This window comes from Carassius auratus, chromosome 5 (assembly GCF_003368295.1).
Source record: "Carassius auratus strain Wakin chromosome 5, ASM336829v1, whole genome shotgun sequence".
Taxonomy (NCBI): Eukaryota; Metazoa; Chordata; class Actinopteri; order Cypriniformes; family Cyprinidae; genus Carassius; species Carassius auratus.
The window spans coordinates 29614789-29635431 of record NC_039247.1 but is presented as its reverse complement, the minus strand read 5'-3'; the positions used below and the strand labels follow the sequence as shown (position 1 = coordinate 29635431).

General features: G+C 39.3%; 1 long non-coding RNA gene across 4 annotated transcripts; it reads right to left on the bottom strand.

Moving 5' to 3' along the window:
- Positions 1–15385: 15385 nt before the first annotated feature.
- On the bottom strand, positions 15386–19161 carry LOC113069505 (uncharacterized). Of its 4 annotated transcripts, none has more exons than XR_003279743.1 (6): positions 19005–19157; positions 18844–18905; positions 18405–18476; positions 17608–17635; positions 17296–17399; positions 15386–15923 (listed from the first exon to the last, which is right to left on the bottom strand). It is a non-coding gene; the product is annotated as an uncharacterized LOC113069505 (long non-coding RNA). The 4 variants fall into 4 exon arrangements; XR_003279736.1 differs by having other exon boundaries at positions 17296–17392; XR_003279741.1 differs by lacking the exon at positions 18844–18905 and having other exon boundaries at positions 17296–17392; positions 19005–19161.
- Between the last annotated feature and the right edge of the window lie 1482 nt (positions 19162–20643).

Sequence of the window (20643 nt, the reverse complement as noted above, 5' to 3'; positions counted from 1 at the left end):
CTGTTGTCCGAACGGACCAGAACGTGCTTGTCCTTCAGCAGGGCCCTGAAGCGGTGCAGAGCAAGACATACTGCTAGCAACTCGAGGCAATTGACATGCCACTGAAGTCGGGGTCCTGTCCAGGAGCCTGACACAGCATGCCCATTGCACATGGCACACCAGCCCGTGGCAGAGGGACACCGGTGGACACCGGTTCTAGGGGCACGCCGGCCGCAGGCCGTGAAGCCAGTGCTGAAGCGGTCTCATATGGAGTAGCCCGAGCGGTATGACTGCCGCCGCGGACGCCATATGCCCCAGGAGCCTCTGAAACAGTTTCAGTGGAACCACTCTCTTGCCCTCGAATTTTCTCAGGCAAGAGAGTGAGTCCGGGTCGCCCGTCTCAGGAACGCCGCTTGGCCTGGCGTTTGGCAGGTTTAGGGGCAGAGACGGGTTGCGCTGCCCTTCTGCGGCCATCTCCTCGCTGCGGCCGGGGTGAGGGCTGCTGCTGTGGCCGAGCGGGAGTGGAGGAGGCCGCAGGGGGGCGCCCTCAGCGACGAGCAGGCTGAGGTTGCACCGGCGGCGGGGTGGAAGCAGCAGTGGGCCGCCGGGGCAGGATGTGTCTAATGGCCTCAGACTGCTTCTGGGCGGCAGAGAACTGCTGGGCAAAGCTCTCTACCGCGTCGCCGAAGAGGCCATCCTGGGAGACCGGGAAATGTACTCAGTGCTGTAAAAAATTAGCTCAAAGTGAGATGTACATAATTAATCATAATGGTTATTATTAACTACATTCATTTTCAGGAATGACTTGTAGCATTATAGCATTAACAGTACAATAAAATGATTTGTTCATCCACAGAGCTGACAGTGTTAATAGTTAATCGTAAACATAGATGCCAACACAAGGAAGGCATGGATAGAGAGAGAGCACTGCAGAGAGAGCGAGAGAGAGAGAGAGAGAGAGAGAGAGCGAGTGAGCGCTCACACGCAAGCTAGTGGAGAGTCATGGCAGTATTTACTCATAAACTAAATCACAACCTGTTAAGAACCATCAAAGAATCTCATCACCTTAATTAAAAGGGGTCAAAGTCTAAAAGCGCATCTAAATAGTTAACAAGTGGTTACTTGCATTGGTTCTGTAGTTGCTGTGTAAAGTGTCCCGGTGCATGTGTAATGCGTAGATTCCTGTTGAATCCTTATCATTTCATCCATGGGTTGACTGCTTCAAAGTGAATCAACAAAGTTGCTGAAAACTGCCAGAAGATTGACCTAATACACATAAAGTATTATAACTAGGCTACTACAATAGTGAAACATACAAACAATACATGCATATACTAGATGCATTTGTAACTGATTAATTATAGTCTAAATAAAGAAAATGTGTGTGTGTGGCTAGTCAGCAGTGTTAATTTTGGCAGGCATTATTGATTTAGTCTTAGTCTTTAGAAAAAAATTCTTAATAGTCTTAGTTACATTTTAGTAATTTGAGTCTTTTCATAGTTTTAGTCGACCAAAAACGTCAACTTTTAGTCATTACTTTTAGTCAATAGTTTCAGGAGGGTCTGGCAGCAGACTTGCACATGCTTTCACCGTGTCTGGTCTCTGTTTCCCCGGTGTCCACTAGTGGTCTCACTTCCCTATAGGCACCTCACCTCAGGCCCTTCATTTTCCCACAAATCCTTGTCCCTTCACCATGGTAATGGCACACCTGTTAATTGCACTCAGGTGTCTTCACTTTCATTATCATTATCCTGTCTATATAAACCGATCTGTTTTCTGTCTGTTTCATGGAGTCCTTACTTTCCGTCACCTGGTTTCCTCATTTTCCTTGTATTTCGAGTTCCTGTTTCTGTTTGTTTGTTTGTTTTTTGGACTGATTTATGGTTATGACCCCCTGCTTGTTTCATTCTGATTTTGGATTACCCAATAAACTCACACTGATCTTGGATTTATCGTCTCCTGTTCCCGATCGTTACACTTGCACTCTCAGACTTGCATTCTCAGACTTGCACTCTCAGACACTTGCACTTCCACTAGTGACATCACTTGCGGTCTTAAGTTTTTATTGCTTTTTGTTTGAATTTCCCAACATTTTATAACAGTAGCCAGGTGGCGAAGACAAGAAAAAAGAAACTAAATTACAATGTCACTTGCAATCTTTACTTGCACTCTCTGCTACCTGCGACACTTGCAATCGACACAAATCGTGCATGTTGCCAATGGAGACAAGAAGCTGTGGTGGTGTTTCAATGATAAAACCTAATTTAGTACTATAACGTACAGGGTCCTGCAAGAAAAAGACAAGACCAGCAAATCCGTGGCTAGAACACCATAATATGAACGCTTGCGCAAAGTTTCTCGCTAAACGTTTCCTTCTGTAGAAAAACATAAACACTTTACATGGCTTAATGTATTAAGATGCTATTAAAATATAAAATTAAATATACAGTTCATTATTTTAATGAATATGTATATAGTATTCTCCTCACATACCACAAAATGTGGCATAATGAACTAATATGATAAAGGCCAAACGTAATATGCTTCTCTACATTATTAAAATACATAACTAATATGTATAGGCAAGCAGGTGAGCCCAGAATAAACGCAACATGCAAAGTTTTGCGTTAAGCATTTTTCCATATAGAATAAACTGTCTACAACTCGTTTATATCACTGTCTTTGTCCATTAAGCTACATTATGTGTTTTATTTATAATGATTTTCTATAGGAAGAAAACGTTCATTGTACAATTTAACACACTGCATTCTGTACTCATCTGCTTGCCTGTACGGAGTTGATCCTTTTAATATCACTTAATGCATTTCATAATGCACGTTCATATTTGCTGGTCTGTATATAGGTTCAACAACAAGACATATAAGCTAGGCTTACTGAATTGTCTTTATCATCTTAGTCTGTTATTAGGCCACACTAAGTGTTTTGCTGTATGGGAGGACAAAGTTTGCACATTGTGTACATAGCCATCTGCTTGCCTTGTAGTACATTAAATAATAGGCTAACTATATATCGAATTTGGTCTTTTAATTGAACTTAATGTATCTTAATACATTATGCCATATTAAGTTTTTGTTTTTTGTACAGGAGGAAAACGCTTAAAAAAAGACTTTGTGCATTGCGTTCATATTCTGCTTTTCTGTAGCCACGGATTTGCCGGTCTTGTCTTTTTATTGCAGGACCCTGTACATTATAGTAGTAGGCCTACTAATTTAGTTTTAATCGATTACTCACCATAACAGAATCTTGTCTCCATTGGCAACATGCATGATTTGTGTCAATTGCAAGTCACAGCCACAGTGGACCCCCCAGAGTCGAGTCAGGTCCCAGTGGACTGTCCAGAGTTGAGAAACAGGTCAGTGATGGGGTTTTAACAGGGAAACGTGAAAAGTGGGGTGTATCCGGTATTGAGCAGGTAATAGGAGGCGGTAACTAACTGGGTTTGTCGCTCCACTGGAAAAGGTCCTATATACTTAGGGCTTCGTTTTTTGCAGGGTTGTCTTAATCGGATGTCCCGAGTTGAGAGCCAAACCAGTTGTCCAGGTTGGTATGTGGGATTTTGCCTTCGGTGAGTATCGGCAAATCATTGGTGATGATTTACGGCCTGCTGGAGGTGGTGGTGTGTCTTGTTCCATACCCTCTCACTGTTCTGGAACCAGGTGTTAACTTCAAGGACCTCAGATGGCTCACCGGACCAGGGGAACAGAGGAAGTTGATAGCCTAAAACACATTGGAAAGGGGTCAGGTTGGTGGATGACTGTCAGAGTGAATTATGTCCATATTCTGCCCAGATTTAGTAATGGTTCCAGAGGTTTTGGTTTGATGGCAAAAGGTTTGAAGGAAGCAACTAACATCTTGAATTTTGTGTTCTGTCTGCCCATTGGTTTGGGGGTGATAGCCGGAAGTGAGACTTGCCATACCCTTGAGATAAACTGGGGTCCTCGATCCGACACGATATCCTCCGGAATTCCAAAGTTCCGAAACCCGCGCTCAAATAGGAGCTCTGTGGTCTCTAAGGCTGTGGGCAAAGCTCTCAAAGGAATTAATTAGCAGGCTTTAGAAAATCTGTCTATGGCTACTAGAATACAAGTTTTACCATCAGAAATGGGGAGGTCCGTGAAGAAATCTTCCCCGATGTGGGACCAAGGGCGATGTGGAACCAGCAAGGGGATTTATTTCCCAGTGGGTAGTTGTCGCAGGACTTTTGTCATGGCACAAAGGGCTCACCCCCGGATGAATTCCTGGACGTCCTCTTGCATTCTTGGCCACCAGTATTTGCACTGTAATGTAATGAAGTAATGGAGTATGCATGGAAGATGAGGGGTCTACGATGGTCTTCGTATACATACACCTTCGAAGGTGGGCATGCAGTTGGGATGGACTGGTGTTTTGCTTGTTCGCGGAGCATTTCATCTAGGTCCCACTGGATGGGATTAACAAATAACCTGGTGGGTAAGATGGGTTCTTGGTTCCTCAGGGATCTCCTCAAGGGCGTGGAGGTGGGGCAGAGTATCAGCTCTTGTATTCTTGGATCCTGGATGGTAAGGTATCTGGAAATGGATACAGTAAAGAATAAGGCCCGCCTGGCCTGGCAAGGATTGAGTCTTTTGGCCTCCTTCAGATTGTTGTCTGGCCCCATCCAATCAGTTTCTCCACTCTTCAAGTGCAAGCTTTACCACAAGGAGTTCTCTGTTGCCAATATCATAGTTTCTCTCTGCTGGAGACAATTTATTGGAAAAATAGGCACATGGCATAGGTTTGGCTGCATTCTCTGAATACTGAGACAAGATGGCGCCGACATCAGTTGTGGAGGCATCCACTTCCACGATGAACTTCTTTTCAGGGTCTGGGTGTTGAAGTAATGGAGCTGTTGTAAAAGCGGAGGGTCAAATGAGGGTCTTTTTTGTTCGTTCGGAAGTAAATTAAAAATAATAATAGTAATTAAAAAAAAAAACAGTCAGGTCCTGTCACATGTGGGGCCCCTAGGCTGCATCCTAGGCAAGCCTGTGTGTTAATCCATGCCTGGCGGTCATCACCCTTGCATGAAAGCCATGTCACAACATGATTAAAAAGATTTTTATTTATTTATTTAAAACTTCAACAAGTCTATATACAGCAGAAGCGTATGCTAATGTCAGTGGTAGGCTACTAGATGTTCTGCTTCAGTGACAGCTATTTTGAATGTATACGCTGCCATTTCAAAACATGACCCCATGTAACGTGATGCAGAAACACTGAAATATTTAAAATAAGACCATTAACCCTGTGATTTCATTACAAAAAAGAAGAAAATTGTTGTCCATACATGTTTGAAGGTGGATGTGTACTGCAGTGAAGGGCTACTCTGAACGTGTGTGCGCATAAGGTGAACTGAGCCTCGCTGGTGACATCATTGCCACTGAAGATGTTGTGTGTTATTTGAACGCATCCACTCTCCACCGAAGTAAATGGGAAGAACTTGTGTATCATATAAACGCAAGATCTGCATTACACACAATTGTAAATGTTAAAGTCTAGGGGTGTCCCCGAATAAGGAATTTCATAGTCGAATCGGAATTTTCGAATCATGCCGATATTCGACTGATAGTCGAATCATATATTTAGGGGTGGCGCAAAATACATTAACGAGAGTCAAATCAGACATTCAGTTAAACTGAAAAAATTCACAGCATTTTAGTATAATGGTCTTCTCATTATAATAGTATGTATATAACAGTCCCAGTCATAGTTATTCATATTCTGCATTGTAGTTTGATCTGCTCGCGCTGTGAGCTGAAGAGATATCACCGTAGTACTACAATGAAGCGCTTGACTTAAAACCAGATGCATCTTATAACAAGTAAATAATATATCCACGATATATATTAAAATCACAGCATATTCAGATTGGTGAGAATGTTTTAGTTTGTAATCTAGTAAGATGCTGTGCTGTTTCAATGCACTGCAGAGTTTTCATAATGCAAAAAAAGAATGTAGATTTTGGTCAAGTTACACCGCTACTTGCCGGAAAAGTAGCTAGATACTGGAAAAGCTACTGAAAACTGAAGTTAAGGTAGTAGCTTCACTGCTTGTAGCTAGCTAATGCTCAACACTGAGGGCTGTGTCCTGCAGAGTTTAGCTCTAACTTGCCTCACCAAAAAGTTATGTCAGAAACTGATGATGAAGGAGAAGTTCAGAGAAGCATTGCTCACAATGGACTGTCTGACAAAATGATATAATAACTTAGTCCTAATTTAAAAAGGCCTAAACCTTAGATTGCTTTATTTTAAGCCACTTTTATTAAAGGTAATCTAAACGTTGCCTAATTTACGTGAATGAATAAAAATAACATAAAAATAATTTATTATATACATATTTAATTTGTTACATTTTAAATTCACTGCTTAAAGCATATGACTGTGCCCAGACTGCAAAACTGACAAAATCTTGCATCTTTTATTTTATTTTGGTGATAAGTTTAAAACTGTGTGGACTGGAGTATTTTATTAAGTATTCTTTTTACTGTGTTTTTCAGTTTACTGCTCAGTTAGGGTTTGCAAAAAAAAAAAAAAAAAAATTAATGGAAAAAAACATCTTGACAGACATGTTTACTTGTGGTTTTCACCTTCTGGAACAAAAGCAACAGAAGATACAGCATGCAATAGGCGTGGTTGGATGTGGTTGCTTATGTTACAGCTTGCAGTTTCTACTTACTGAAGGCTTCTTGTTTGCCTACAGGATGAAGCAGGCTTATTACCAATTGTCAAAAAGTAAATTACAAAACTGATGAGAAAAAGGGTTAGAGGTAAAAAAAAGAAAGAAAAAGAATTAACACTCAGTAATTCTGATGAAGTTATTTCTGTTAATTCGGATTTAAAAAACAAAACAAAACAACAAACCTTGATACACATATCTTGGTTTACACACTGTGTGCCATTATATCAGTGGCTGCATTATGCATCTGAACCGAAAGTAAAGTAAAATGAGCGCATATTGAAAAGAAAGAAAAAAAACACTCACATGCGCTCTCCCGTGGACACTTCAAGAAACAAGAATTTGCAACAAAAATTGCTTAGTGACAAACTGAATTTAAATATTTAGAACAGCAAAACAGTCATATTAGGTACAGTACCCACATAGGAGAAGATATTCTCGCAATGTTTGTGACATGAACAGAACATTCCCTCATGGTCCTCTGTTGGTCATATAATAATAGGGTTGCCACATTTTTATACACAAAAATAAAGAACATCTGTCACAGCAGGAGACACAATGACAACAGGGCTGATGGAGTGCTAGTTGTTATATAAAGCATGATATAAAACAACTCAACAGACTTCTCTAGTTGTCAAAACTCAGCGGCTGTAACTTAGAGGGGAGGAGTAGGATGAGAAATTGCGAAGTAAAAGCGATGTGACATACAGCCAAGTATGGTGACCCATACTCAGAATTTGTGCTCTGCATTAAACCAATCCAAAGTGCACACACACAGCAGTGACACACACATACCATGAACACACACCCGGAGCAGTAGGCATCATTTATGCTGCGGCAACCCCCAATGCTGTCTCAGCCCCCAATGAGGGTATAATAATAATTATAATAATAAAAAGATTGACTAATAGGTTAAGGTTGTTAAACTAAATGTATTGCATTTCATTGCATTTTGTAACTTATTGTATTCCACTGTACACTCCAGAGATAAGGGCAAAAGGGCAAAGCAGCAAGTTAAGGTGAATGTCACATATAATTAATAGTGTATTTGATCAATCACAAGTTACCTATAAATAAGTAAGCAATCAAGGTATTCAGAAAGGTATTCAGCAGAGGGTTTCAACACCATAAAATTAATTAATGTGCCGCCAATTATACACAATTTAATTACACAGCAAGCACCCAAATGCACAAAAAAACATGTGGGGGAGATTCACAAAGAGTAGACTGCAGCTGGAGTCAGTGCTTCAAGAACCACTACGCATAGACGTATGCAAGACATGGGTTTCAGCTATCGCATTCTTTGTGTCAAGCCATACTTGAACAATAGACAGTGTCAGAAGCGGCTTGCTTCAAAAAGGACTGGACTGCTGCTGAGTGGTCCACAGTTATGTTACTCTGATGAAAGTAAATTTTGCATTTCCTTTGTATATCAGGGCCCCAGAGTCTGGAGGAAGAGAGGAGAGGCACACAATCCACATTGCTTAAGGTCCAGCGTAAAGTTTCCACGGTCAGTGATGGTTTGCGGTGCCATGTCTTATGCTGGTGTTGGCCCACTGTGTTTTCTGAGGTCCAAGGTCAACACAGTCATATATCAGGAAGTTTTAGAGCACTTCATGCTTCCTGCTGGTGACCAACTTTATGGAGATGCAGATTTCATTTTCCAACAGGACTTGGCCCCTGCACACAGTGCCAAAGCTACCAGTACCTGGTGTAAGGACCATGGTCTCCCTGTTCTTAATTGACCAGCAAACTTGCCTGACCTTAACCCCATAGAAAATCTATGGGGTACTGGGAGAGGAAGATGTAATATGCCAAACCCAAGAATTCAGAAGAGCTGAAGGCCATTATCAGAGCAACCTGGGCTTTCATAACACCTGAGCAGTGTTACAGACTGATCGACTCCATGCCACGAAGCATTGCTGCAGTAATTCATGCAAAAGGAGCCCCAACTAAGTATTGAGTGCTATACATGCTCATACTTTTCATTTTTATACTTTTTAGTTGACCAAGATTTCTAAAAATCCTTTCTTTGTATTGATCTTAAGTTATATTCAAATTTTCTGAGATACTGATTTTGTGATTTTCCTTAGTTGTCAGCTAGAATCATCATAATTAAAAGAAATAAACATTTGAAATATATCAGTCTGTGTGTAATGAATGAATATAATATACAAGTTTCACTTGTATGGAATTAGTGAAATAAATCAACTTTTGTATGCTCACGACCCTCCCGAGGGTTTGTTTTTGGTTAGAAACAAAAAAATGTATGAATACATTTGACTCCTTACTCATGCATGACTCATACTGTGCAATAACGAGTGATTTGCAGCTGTCGCACTTTTCGTAATGTCATTATAGCATTTTATTTAAAAAATGGAGCACTTCCTTGTGCTAAGTAGGCCTGCCCTCTACTAAAGATTTTTTTCTAGTCAAATGTTATATTAAATTGATTAATATAATAATATATTAACCACCATGCTCAAGATCTGTCACAGTCTTCAGCTGGTGTGCCCAGGACACTGTCTTTTTTTGAGTGTTGTGTTTGTTTGGTGCCATGTGCGCTCTCCTGTCTTTTTCTGACCCCGCCCATCTTGCGGCGGTGGCCACTCAGAAGGCTCTAGAGGCGGCGGTCACTCACGATTCCCCCGAGGCAGCAGTGTCTGCTCAGAAAGCTCCAGAGGTGGCAGTGTCTGTTCATGATTCCCCCCAAGGTGGCGGTGTCCGCTCAAAAGTCCCCAGAGGGGGCGGTGTCCGCTCACGATTCCCCAGAGGTGGCAGTGGCTGCTCAGAAAGCTCCAGAGACGGTGTTGTCCGGTCATCATTCTCTTGCTCGGGGGGAGCAGTGTCTGCTCACAATTCCCCTGAGGCGGCGGAATTTGCTCACAAGTCTCCTTAGGCGGTGGCGCCAGCTAACGAACCTCCCAAGGCAGTGGCGTCCGCTCACGACTCTCCCGGGGCTGCAGCATCCGCTCACAACCCTCCCGGGGTGGCTGCATCTGCTCACGACCCTCCCAGGGCAGAGGTGAGCATTAATCACAACAACATCTGGTTTGTTAGCAGATAGATGAGAGAAGATTTCAGAGTCACTGTTCAGATCCTGGAACATGGATGAGTTACACAATAATGTGTAAATATTCTTACTAAAGATGGTAAATAGTTCGCTATGTCTTTCACTATCAAGTCCACTATTCTGTCATGGCATGCTAAGTACATTCCTTTATAAGCATGAGAGCCGTTCAGAATGTGTGGCAGTGTTTCTGTGATCTGTTCTGAAGTGTGATGCAGACAGTCAGGAACATGTTATTTTTACTGTGAAAATAACAATGTCCTCGCTGAGTGCAGTATTCTGAGAAACAGAGTGATCAGCCGAGGAAAGACAAGCATATTAAAATCTGACATGATTGCAAGGTTGTAAAACACTCATATGTCACGCCGTCTTTACCACTTGCTTTGTTATTTGGAAGGTTATTTAACACAGTTTCTACCTCTTTATATGTAAAATGCGTTGTTTCAGGAAAAATAGTTGGCTTCGGTGGTGCCATGTTCAAATACCAGGGTGGGAGAGGAAGCCACAGTGCTGTGACAAAAGCCTCAAAGTACCGGGAAAGTGAATTATGAAAGTGTCAAGGGAAAAGACATTTTAATTATTTATTAATAAACTTGCCATTTTCACAGGGACGTGTCTTTAATAGAAATGCACCTTTTCTTAATTTTACACTTTTCTAGTATAAATATGTCGCTTTCAGTGTTGGGGAGTAACTAATTACATGTAACAGCATTACGGAATTTAATTACTAAATAGATGTAACTGTAATCAGTTACAGTTACTAAGAACAAAAGAGTAATTCAATTTCAGTTACTTATGAAAATTGTAAAGATTACAAAGGGGATTACATTTGAATATTTCACACATCCACATACAGATTGAATTGATATCTTTCCCAAATTGCACCAACTATTCTGAGACATCTGGCCCTATAATTTCCGCGATCCAGAACATAGTCTGGTTCGTAGAATCCAGTCATAAAAACGGGATTGCTATTGCCTAACTGAAAATGACACATTTTAAGCAAATAAATAAAAAGTAGGTCAGTACACTTGAATCAAAGCATGATATGGACTAGTGTCTGTGAATATTAAGCCGCAAAATACAATATGAGTCCTGCACGTTCTACGTGTCTGTGGAAAACAGGCGTGGACCGGACAATATTATTATTGTATAATTGGCTGCCGAATGTACTAAAGCGATTATTTCAGAATCCGCCATTCGATAATTAAATCACTAATAAATCATGGTTGCAGAGGTGTAGTATGGTGTGGTAAAAAATAGGTGTGTAAACTATAAATTCTGGGTGACCACATCGTGGTCACGGAGAAGTGGGCCACTGCCTACCAGTGTATGTGTATTGTGATGACATCTCTATAGGCTATCATTTGATATTACTACCAAGGGTATCACTGGTTGTTCCCTCATATAGGTCACACAATCACTATTCAATTACTTAATTTATCTAAATTCTTGTTAAAGAGACATAAGAAGGAATAATATGGTTGAAAAGTTTACTAAATGACAAAACAGAGAATTTTTTAAGAGAGATAGATATTAAGAGATATATATCTCAACGAGACAACTTCTAAATTATCTAATCTAACAGAGTGTGTTAAAAATATAAAAGATTGGATGACCAATAATTTCGTCCAATTAAATTTGGATAAGACGGAGATATTAATTATTGGCCAAAAAACACTACATAGAATCGTGTAGATTACAATCTGCAACTACATGGATGTACTGTTACTTCCCCTACAGTCAAAAATCTGGTTGTTATATTAAACAGCAACTTGTCTTTTGAAAATCATATTTCCCATGTTACAAAAACTGCATTCTTCCATCTTAGAAACATTGCCAAGCTACGAAACATGTTATCTGTTTCTGATGCAGAAAAGATAGTTCATGCATTAATGACCTCTAGACTGGATTATTGTAATGCACTTCTAGGTGGTTGTCCTGCTTCTTCGATAAACAAGCTACAGGTAGTCCAAAATCCAGCAGCTAGAGTCCTTACCAGGTCAAGAAAATATGATCATATTACCCCAATTTTACAGTCTCTGCACTGGCTACTTGTTAAGTTACATTTCAGTTACAAATGATCATTACTTACCTACAAGGCCCTAAATGGTTTACCTCCTGCATACCTAACTAGCCTTCTACCACGTTACAATCTATCACACTCCCCAAGGTCACTAAACACTGGACTTTTGGTCGTTTCTAGGGTTAGCAAAGTCCACTAAAGATGGCAGAGCTTTTTCACATTTGGCTCCCACACTCTGGAATAGCCCTCCTGATAATGTTCGGGGTTCAGACACACTCTCTCTGTTTAAATCTAGATTAAAAATGCATCTCTTTCACCAAGCATTCGAATAATGCACCTTAAATTGGGAGTGTAGTTGCATCTGATCAAATGTGCATTCTTATTATTTAGCTTGGGTTAAACTAATTAATTTTACTTTGTTGGATCAGCAGCTATGCTAATGATGTGTTTATTTGTTTCTCTGTTTCTGCTGGGATTTACATCCCGTAGTAACTAGGATTTACACAAGATCCAGTCTGAATCCAGAACACCTGAGAAGAGATGATGCTTACCATCAGAGGACCTCAGATGATGCTAACCCTGAATCAGTTGATTTGTAAAGATTTGGGCCCGGTTCCCCAAAATGTCCTTATCGCTAAGTAGTTCTTAACCTATTCCTTAACCTCTCTCTTAAACTTATGGCACGGTTTCCTGACACGTTCTTACGCAAAGTATATCTTCTGTAAGTCATACTTTCGTAAGGTTGGTCTGGACCATTTGTAAGCTCTCTCTTAGCGTTGTTTGAGCTCAAGACGCTACTGTATAGCAGTCTTTATAAACCAGTGCTGCAAAGTACAAGTCAAACTATGTTATGTTGACAATGTTGTGGCTCAACAATGATTTTATGTTATTTTTTAAGACTCATAATAAATTATGTTCGCAATGGATACAGGCCTATTTATAAAGTTGACTTTATGTGGTATCAGAACTAATATGGTGGTAATTAACCTAGGCTTTTTCGTAATGTAATTAAAGCGAATTGGAAATAAATTTTTTGATAATAAAAATCTGGCAAACAATTTGGCTCTAAATGGCTAAGATCTATAAATGGGTAAGCATGGTTGTGTCCAGTAAGCGACCATAGCAGCGATCCAACGTGTCCTTGTATTGAATCAAAGACGGAGCCGGACGCGGAGCCATTTAGTCCATGTCATTTTTTTTATTTGGCAAAACTTAAGCCCTTCTGACATTTTGCCTGACGTGGCTATATTGAAAAAAAATTCGCCTCCCAAGACAACTCATTATGGAGCTACTGGACCTTCTCAGACCTGCGCTTATGCCAGGCTAACGTGGCGGAATTTTGTTTTAAGCCCTGAAGCCCAACGCTACGATTTTTTTTTTTTTTTTGCTACAGAGAGATTCATCGAGGTCGTGGGAGAGGGCTACGGCCTAATCAAGACCTTGGTGTAGAGGTGCATCCATATTGTCACCAATGCCCTTCTGCGCCATGCCGGGGATTACATCCTGGTGGATGGCACACTCATCCCTATCGCCAGTCCATCAGTGATTGATCAGGCGTAGGCTACTCATCGAGAAAGGGAGACGCAGCCATAAACGTGCAGGTTATAGTGGACCACAGGGGTGTGATCTCCGACCTGGTGGCAACGTCCAGCAAAACTTCAACTTCCTCTGACGAGAGGCTTGGTGCCCTTTTTTACGTTGCTTCCCCACCATATTCTGTATCTAACTCTCAGCGCTCTTGTTACGTCGGATGTAAGAGGCAGCGTGCTAAGAAGCTTCCTAAGGGACACTTTGGGGAAAACACTTAGGAACATAAACAACTTTGGTAAGATATATCTTTCGAGGTCTTCTTAGTGCTATGAGTGAGTGTTATCGGGAAACCGGGCCCTGTATTGTAAAAAGCGCTATACAAATAAACTTGAATTGAATTGAATTGAAAGATTGAGAGGGAGGCTTATATCCAGGGGTTTCAATGCAATGCACTTGTACTTAATGATTAGGGATTTGGGATTACTTTCATAGTCAATCCCACCCAGCAAAAACTCGTTGAAAAGACGTCATTGGCAGACGTCTAAACAACGTTAAAATTTAGTTGAAAAGTGAAAGGTGAAAAGACGTCTTTTTCAGGTCGTCGAAAAGACGTCTATAAATAGACGTCCAAATTACGTTTAAATGTGGTTGAAAAGTGAAAGGTGAAAAGACGTCTTTTCCAGACCTAATTACAACCGTGAATTATTTTTCATATTCCTAATTAGTGAAAATAAGCCAATTCACAGTATATTGACACATTTATTGACACATTACATCTTTCATGTAAATTCTTGATCACATCTTAAGACTTCTTTGATTAAACAGACCGTAAAAACAGTAATATTGTGAAATATAACTACAGAAATAATTGTTTTCTATGTGGATGCATTGTCAAATGTTATTTATGCCTGTAAACTGAATTTATAACACAATTACTCCAGTCTTCAGTTACATGATCTTCAGAAATCATTATAATATACTGATTTGCTGCTCAAGAAACATTTCTGATTATTATAAATGTTTAAAACAGTTGTGCTGCCCAATATTTTGTGGAAACCATTACATTTGTCAGTATTTTTTAATAGACCTTGCAAAAGAGTAGTATTCATTTAGATTTAAAAGTCTTTACTATAAACTTATCAAATTAATCCATCTTTCTGTATTAATATAATTTTTCAAGACAATAAACTATGACCAATTATAACCACATTAGAACAATCAAAAATTTAAATTCTGTCATTATTTCCTTACCCTCATGTTGCAGCAAACTAGAGCTGAAGATCTTTGCCCGTCGGGTTCGGTCGGGTTCGGGCTTAATTTCTACACGGCTCGGGCTTGCGCTCGGGCTTGCGCTCCGGTTTGCGAGGTAAACGCGCGGTCATGTGATGTTTCTATTAGCGCGAGAAAGATGCGAAAATGAATGCTGAGCAGGTGTAACGGAGGCTTGCCTCTGGTGATTATGTTTTGGTTGCACCAGCAACTAAAGCAAAGTCTGAGGTGTGGAAAAGTTTTGACCATGCTTATAATGAGAATAATGAGTGAATAATGACGCACCATCAGTGAGTGCAGGAACACGCTGAAGACATCTACAGTGGATTCAATCATTTTCCTCCACAAAAACATGTAGACCTAGCCTAATCTCTGTGAGTAAAGGTTTTTCAAATGATAACTAAATATTCATTGAGTCGTAAATGCATAATGTTGACAGAATATTTACGCTAATGTTGGCATTATTCTTGCATTAAATAAAGCAAATCCGGCAGAGCCTTTATCTTAATTTCGTTATTGCCAAATACCCATCTTAATTAAAAATTTATCTTAATTTAATTTTTTTAAATGACTCATTTTTATTGGTGCGTTGGTCTATTTATAGGTTAAATGAGCCTATGTCTAGAATGCTGAGATGTTACGATGTGACACAGGACTTATTTTATTTCTTTATTCCAACTTCCAAGTGGTCTAGTCTATGTTAGTTATGAGTAAATTATGTTAAAACATGAATAAATTGCTCATTGTTGGCAAAAGGCAAAAGAGCTATGTGCGTGCGCACATTTGAATAATGTCGGGCTGTAAACGGGTTCGGGCTTTAAAAAAGCTGTCAATCAAAATGTACTTGTCGGGCTCGGGCCGAAACCTGTCGGGCTCGGGTCCTGTCGGGCCTAACTTTTAAGGCCCGATTACAGCTCTACAGCAAACCATGTTGCAGAACACAAATTCAGAAATTATGAATCCCCAATGGATTTTCACAAAAGCACCAAAAAGCGCCAGCTCTCATGCCAATGCAATACTGATGCATCATGGTGCTTGTGTGAATGCGTTATTTTAAATACTTTTTTTTTCAGATTTTATTAGTTTAATAAGTTCTGCATTTATGTTTCAAAGATGAACAAAAGTCTGGCTTGGAACAACATGAAGGTGAGTGAGGAAAATCTTTGGTTTAACTAACACGTTTGGTAAATGGGGTTCCCACAGGGGCACCAGTCTCCACCTGATCTCTGTTCTTCTGCTTCTTCTTCTGCTCCTTCCTCCATCCCAATTCTGGATTAATGAGCCACGGCAGATGTTTCCACTTTGAATGCTTTAGCCTCGCTGTTCTTTCTCTAGCATCTAAAGTGAGAAAGAAAACAGTAACTAAAATGTAAATGAATAATACAAAAACAATGGTTGTCCAAAATGTACAAATTAAAGTGTACTCGTTCTTCATGAGGGATTATTAACTAATCAGTATGTCAGGGGTTGTCAAATCTGGCCCTTAAGGTGAGACTTAGGTCTCTGCAGAGTAAAAGTGGGCGTTTATGACTTAGTTTGTGATTTCAAACTGCTGGGTGTTTCTAAATCATGCAATCAAAATGATCCCCCTTACCTAAACCCCACCCTAAACCTAACGTCACTATGACGTCAGCCAATCAGGTATCATGGTCTAAAAACACCCTGATCTGGTAACTCCCATTACTTTCCTGCAGAGACCTATGCTTGGATTAAGGTCCACTGTCATGCAGAGTTTACGTCTCAATCAGCTTCACAGTTTGCCCAGTTGTGAATATATTGTGTACACAAATGTAGGTACTGGTAAGCACTGTGGCTGACTATACACTGGTGACTATTTCTGTCCTCATTGTACAACATCACTACTGACATTAATGCACAACAGTAAAACTGATATCTTTCTTTGGTAACACTTTAGAATAAGGTTCCATTAGTTAATGTTAGTTTATGTATTAATTAACATGAACAAACAATGAATAATACATTTATTACTGTATTTATTCATCTTCGTTAATGTTAGTTAATGAAAATACAGTTATTCATTGTTAGTTCATGGTAATTCACAGTGCATTAACTAATGTTAACAAGCACAACTTTTGATTTAAATAATGCATTAGTAAATGTTGAAATTAACATGAACTAAGACTTATAAATGCTGTAGAAGGATTGTTCTTGCTTAGTTCATGTTTATGAAAGTAGTTAACTAACATTAACTAATGGAACCTTATTCTAAAGTGTTACCCTTTCTTTTAATGCTATTTACAGCACATTAAGATAAATAATTTATTACATGTATGTGCAAGATTTAATGCATAAATTAATTGGAAATGTTTACTAGATTAGACATTAACTGTCTAGTGATATGTTTATTCTGAAATATATTATTGGTTTGTATTTTAAAATCTATTACGTGTAATCTTATAGCGAATTATCAGTGCACCGTAAAAAGAAAATTCTGATTGAGGCAGCCATTCACCACTGACCACTGAGTAACGGACCTTAGTGATTCAGCCCCAGAGTTTACGTCCACACCTGATCACACTCACCCGTTTGTGACTTATAGTTAGTAAAACTGAAGACCTTGATTAATGTGTTCAGGTGCACTGCACTAGGTTGGTGTAAAAATCTGCATGTAAGTGGACCTTGAGAGACAATGTTGAGATCTCCTGCAATATGTTCTGAACATGAACTATAAAGAGACAGAGTGACTTACAACACTGGTGACCAGTCCTGGGCTGGAGGACCACCGTTCTGCAGAGTTTCTGCTGATCCTTGATCAGCTGCTCAGGTCTGCTTAACTGGGGTTGGAGCTAAACTCTGAAAAAAGAGAAGACAACCAATATTATAATGTTAAAAATTAAACTACGTTAAATAAATTGATCCATAAATATGCACAACATCTGAAAATGCACAAAGATGAGAAGAAAGAACTTTCAACACTGAAAAATAAGAAGCAATATTAAATCACACATGCATTTTCTTTTCTTCTTATTATTCCTCTTGCAATAAGTTTATTCACAATTACCTTGTGGTTTATCAATGATTTTCAGTCTCTGAAATAGAAAAGATCTATCAATGATGAACTATTATTTACCCCGTTTGTATCTGCGAGGTGTTCATTACACATTTTACCAGTGTGTTAAGATCAGTAATTATGACTGTCGAATGTCTGACTTGACTCAGTGTATTCTGCCCCCAAACATATGATTAGACTATCAGTCGGCAAGATTCAAAAATTCTGATTCGACAGTGAAAAACCTTAGTCAAGGACACCCCTAGTAATTTCAAATATTACTATTTTACTGTATTTTAATCAAATAAATGCAGCAGTGGTGAGCATAAAATATTTATTTTAAATACATTTTTAAATATTTTCTATTTCTCTTCCACCTTTATTTGATCCTCTAACTTTAACACTCACTATTCTAATTCTATTCTTTAAAAATAAAATCGAACTACCTTTCTAATCTTTTTGTATTCTATTTTCTTTTCATTTATTATGCAATTGTGTGTGTATGTGTGTGTGTATGTGAGTTTAAAGACCTCTAACTAGCTTGTTCTACTCTTTTTTTTTTTACTCTATCTGTTTTCTCTTTATTTATTATATTATTTAAAATCCCATGCTATGTGTACCGTGTTAAGCTAACTGAGACTTGTTATAGCACTTATATATCATTGCTCTTTTTCTTGTTTTTGATTGCTTCCACTGTCTTCATCTGTAAGTCGCAAGCGTCTGCTAAATGAATAAATGTAAATGTAAATACATTATAAACCTGACCCTTAAACGTTTGAATAATAGTGTATGTTTGAGGTATTACTTACTAGTTATATGTTTCATAATGTCTAAAAATGTTCTTCAGCTGGATACAGGCACGGCCATCAGCATGGAAGAATCTAGAACATAAACATTGTCATTCTGTCAATCTGTCTAAGCCAACAATATTTATTATACAATGCCATGTTTATTATAAATAAACTATAGCAGAGGTGAAATGCAGAAAATAATTAATTTACAGATTAACGTTATACAAAAAAAATAAAAGAATAATAACAGAATTTAAAGTTTTAGGTTTACTAACCGATTAATACTCTTACAGTGTGGACATCAAAATAACTAACAGGCAAACAAACAGACACACACACACACACACACACACACATATATTATGAAAATATTATATAAACACACACATATATAGGAAAATTACAGATTCATGCTGATGTAGGCGAAATATATTGTGAAAAATGCACATAAAGTTACCTCTTGTAGTTAGCATTACAGTTGAGATGCTAACGGACTTTTTCTGAAGACACTGACCATTTCTATAAAGCACATTTTCAACGAAAGCGTGTCATTTACATGAAAGAAAGTTTCAGGGACACTTTTATGTAACATTTGTGTAATTTAGGGATTAAACTTACCTGAAATTAGTGAAAACAACCATGAGAGACAGCGTCTGTTCAGCTGCTTGACGGTTGAGCTGAGCCCCGTTTCCATGGTGACTCCAGTACAGCGCGTGACCATCAAGTGTTTTCAAAATATATTTAAATATATTTAACAGTGCTTCAGACATGAAGACTAATATATTTCTTCACTAATTTATGTCAATGGCTTTGTGGTGCGAAATAAAAGTTTTTTTCTGCTAAATTTGGACTAAACGCCCATTTACATCTATTTTTGGGCTAAATTAAAAAAAAAGACGTTAAATGTCGCTTTTTGGGCTTAATTTGGACCAAATCCAACGGACCAAACGAAGACCAATTTTCAACGTCGCTTTTTGGGCTTAATTTGGACCAAATCCGACGGACCAAACGAAGACCAATTTTCAACGTCGCTTTTTGGGCTTAATTTGGACCAAATCCGACGGACCAAATGAAGACCAATTTTCAACTTAGCTTTTTGGTCTAAAAGATGGCCATGACGGGCCGACTTGATTTAGACCAGAAAACGACGTCCAAATGACGTCTGGTGCTGGGTGGGATTAATCTGTTGAATATTTTCTCAATGAATCGGTTAGTTGTTTGGTCTAAAATATGTCAGAAAAATGTGGATCAGTGTTTCCCCAAAAGCCCAGGAATGGTCCTCAAATGTCTCGTTTTGTAGGATATCAACTACACACTAACCACAACTAAAGTGTAGCTACAAGTGTGGTCATGCTTTATTTCAAATCTGAGGATGATATCTAAAAAATTATGCATTTTATAATCGTAAGACCATATCATGGGAGGCTTTGGAGAAGCTTTAGAAAAAGCTGATAAGATGCTTTCATATATTTTATAAATGACACAGACTGCAATGACACAGATAGCGTCATTGCAGAAGGACATCCTTTTGGTCACGTGGTTCATGTGAGATGACTGACAGCTTTATAAATGAATGATATCGCACTGATGTCATAGCTGATGCGAATCAATAAGAGGAGAGTAATTGCTAGCTCTTTTAGCTGTCTGAGCTCTTCAGATCGCATAAATCAGTGCAAAATTAATAGAAATGTTATTCTGTATGACAAAATATTTTACAAACATGTCATAAAACGCCTCTAGGTTACAAATGTAACCCTAGTTCCTCGAAGGAATGAGACGCTGTGTTGAACGCTTTGGGAAACGGCTTTGGCAAGATCAACTCTGAATATCGTGTGCAATCTTTCCAATGGAAGGGCGTGACTTCACGGGCGGGGTAATGTAGTGTCCAAGAATCTATAAAGGCACGTGCCACGCAGCTGACTTCAGCTTCGAGTAGGGAAGCAAGCGCCGGTAGGGGTGCCGGGAGGATGGTTATGCGATGCAGCGTCTCGTACCTTCGAGGAACTAGGGTTACATTAGTAACCTAAAGGCGTTCCCCTTCAGGAACTCAAGCTGCGTTGAACGCTTTGGGGAATGATGTGCCAAAGCTGCCAGACTTCCAAGCCCCTGCCTAGTGTGTATCCGAAGAGCACAACTAAGGCAAGAGGACAGAAGAGCCAGGAGCAGCTTGCATATCGAGATTGTAGAATCTGGCAAATGTAGAGGGCGTGGACCATCCCGCAGCGTTGCAGATTTCCAAGATGGACACACCTGCTAA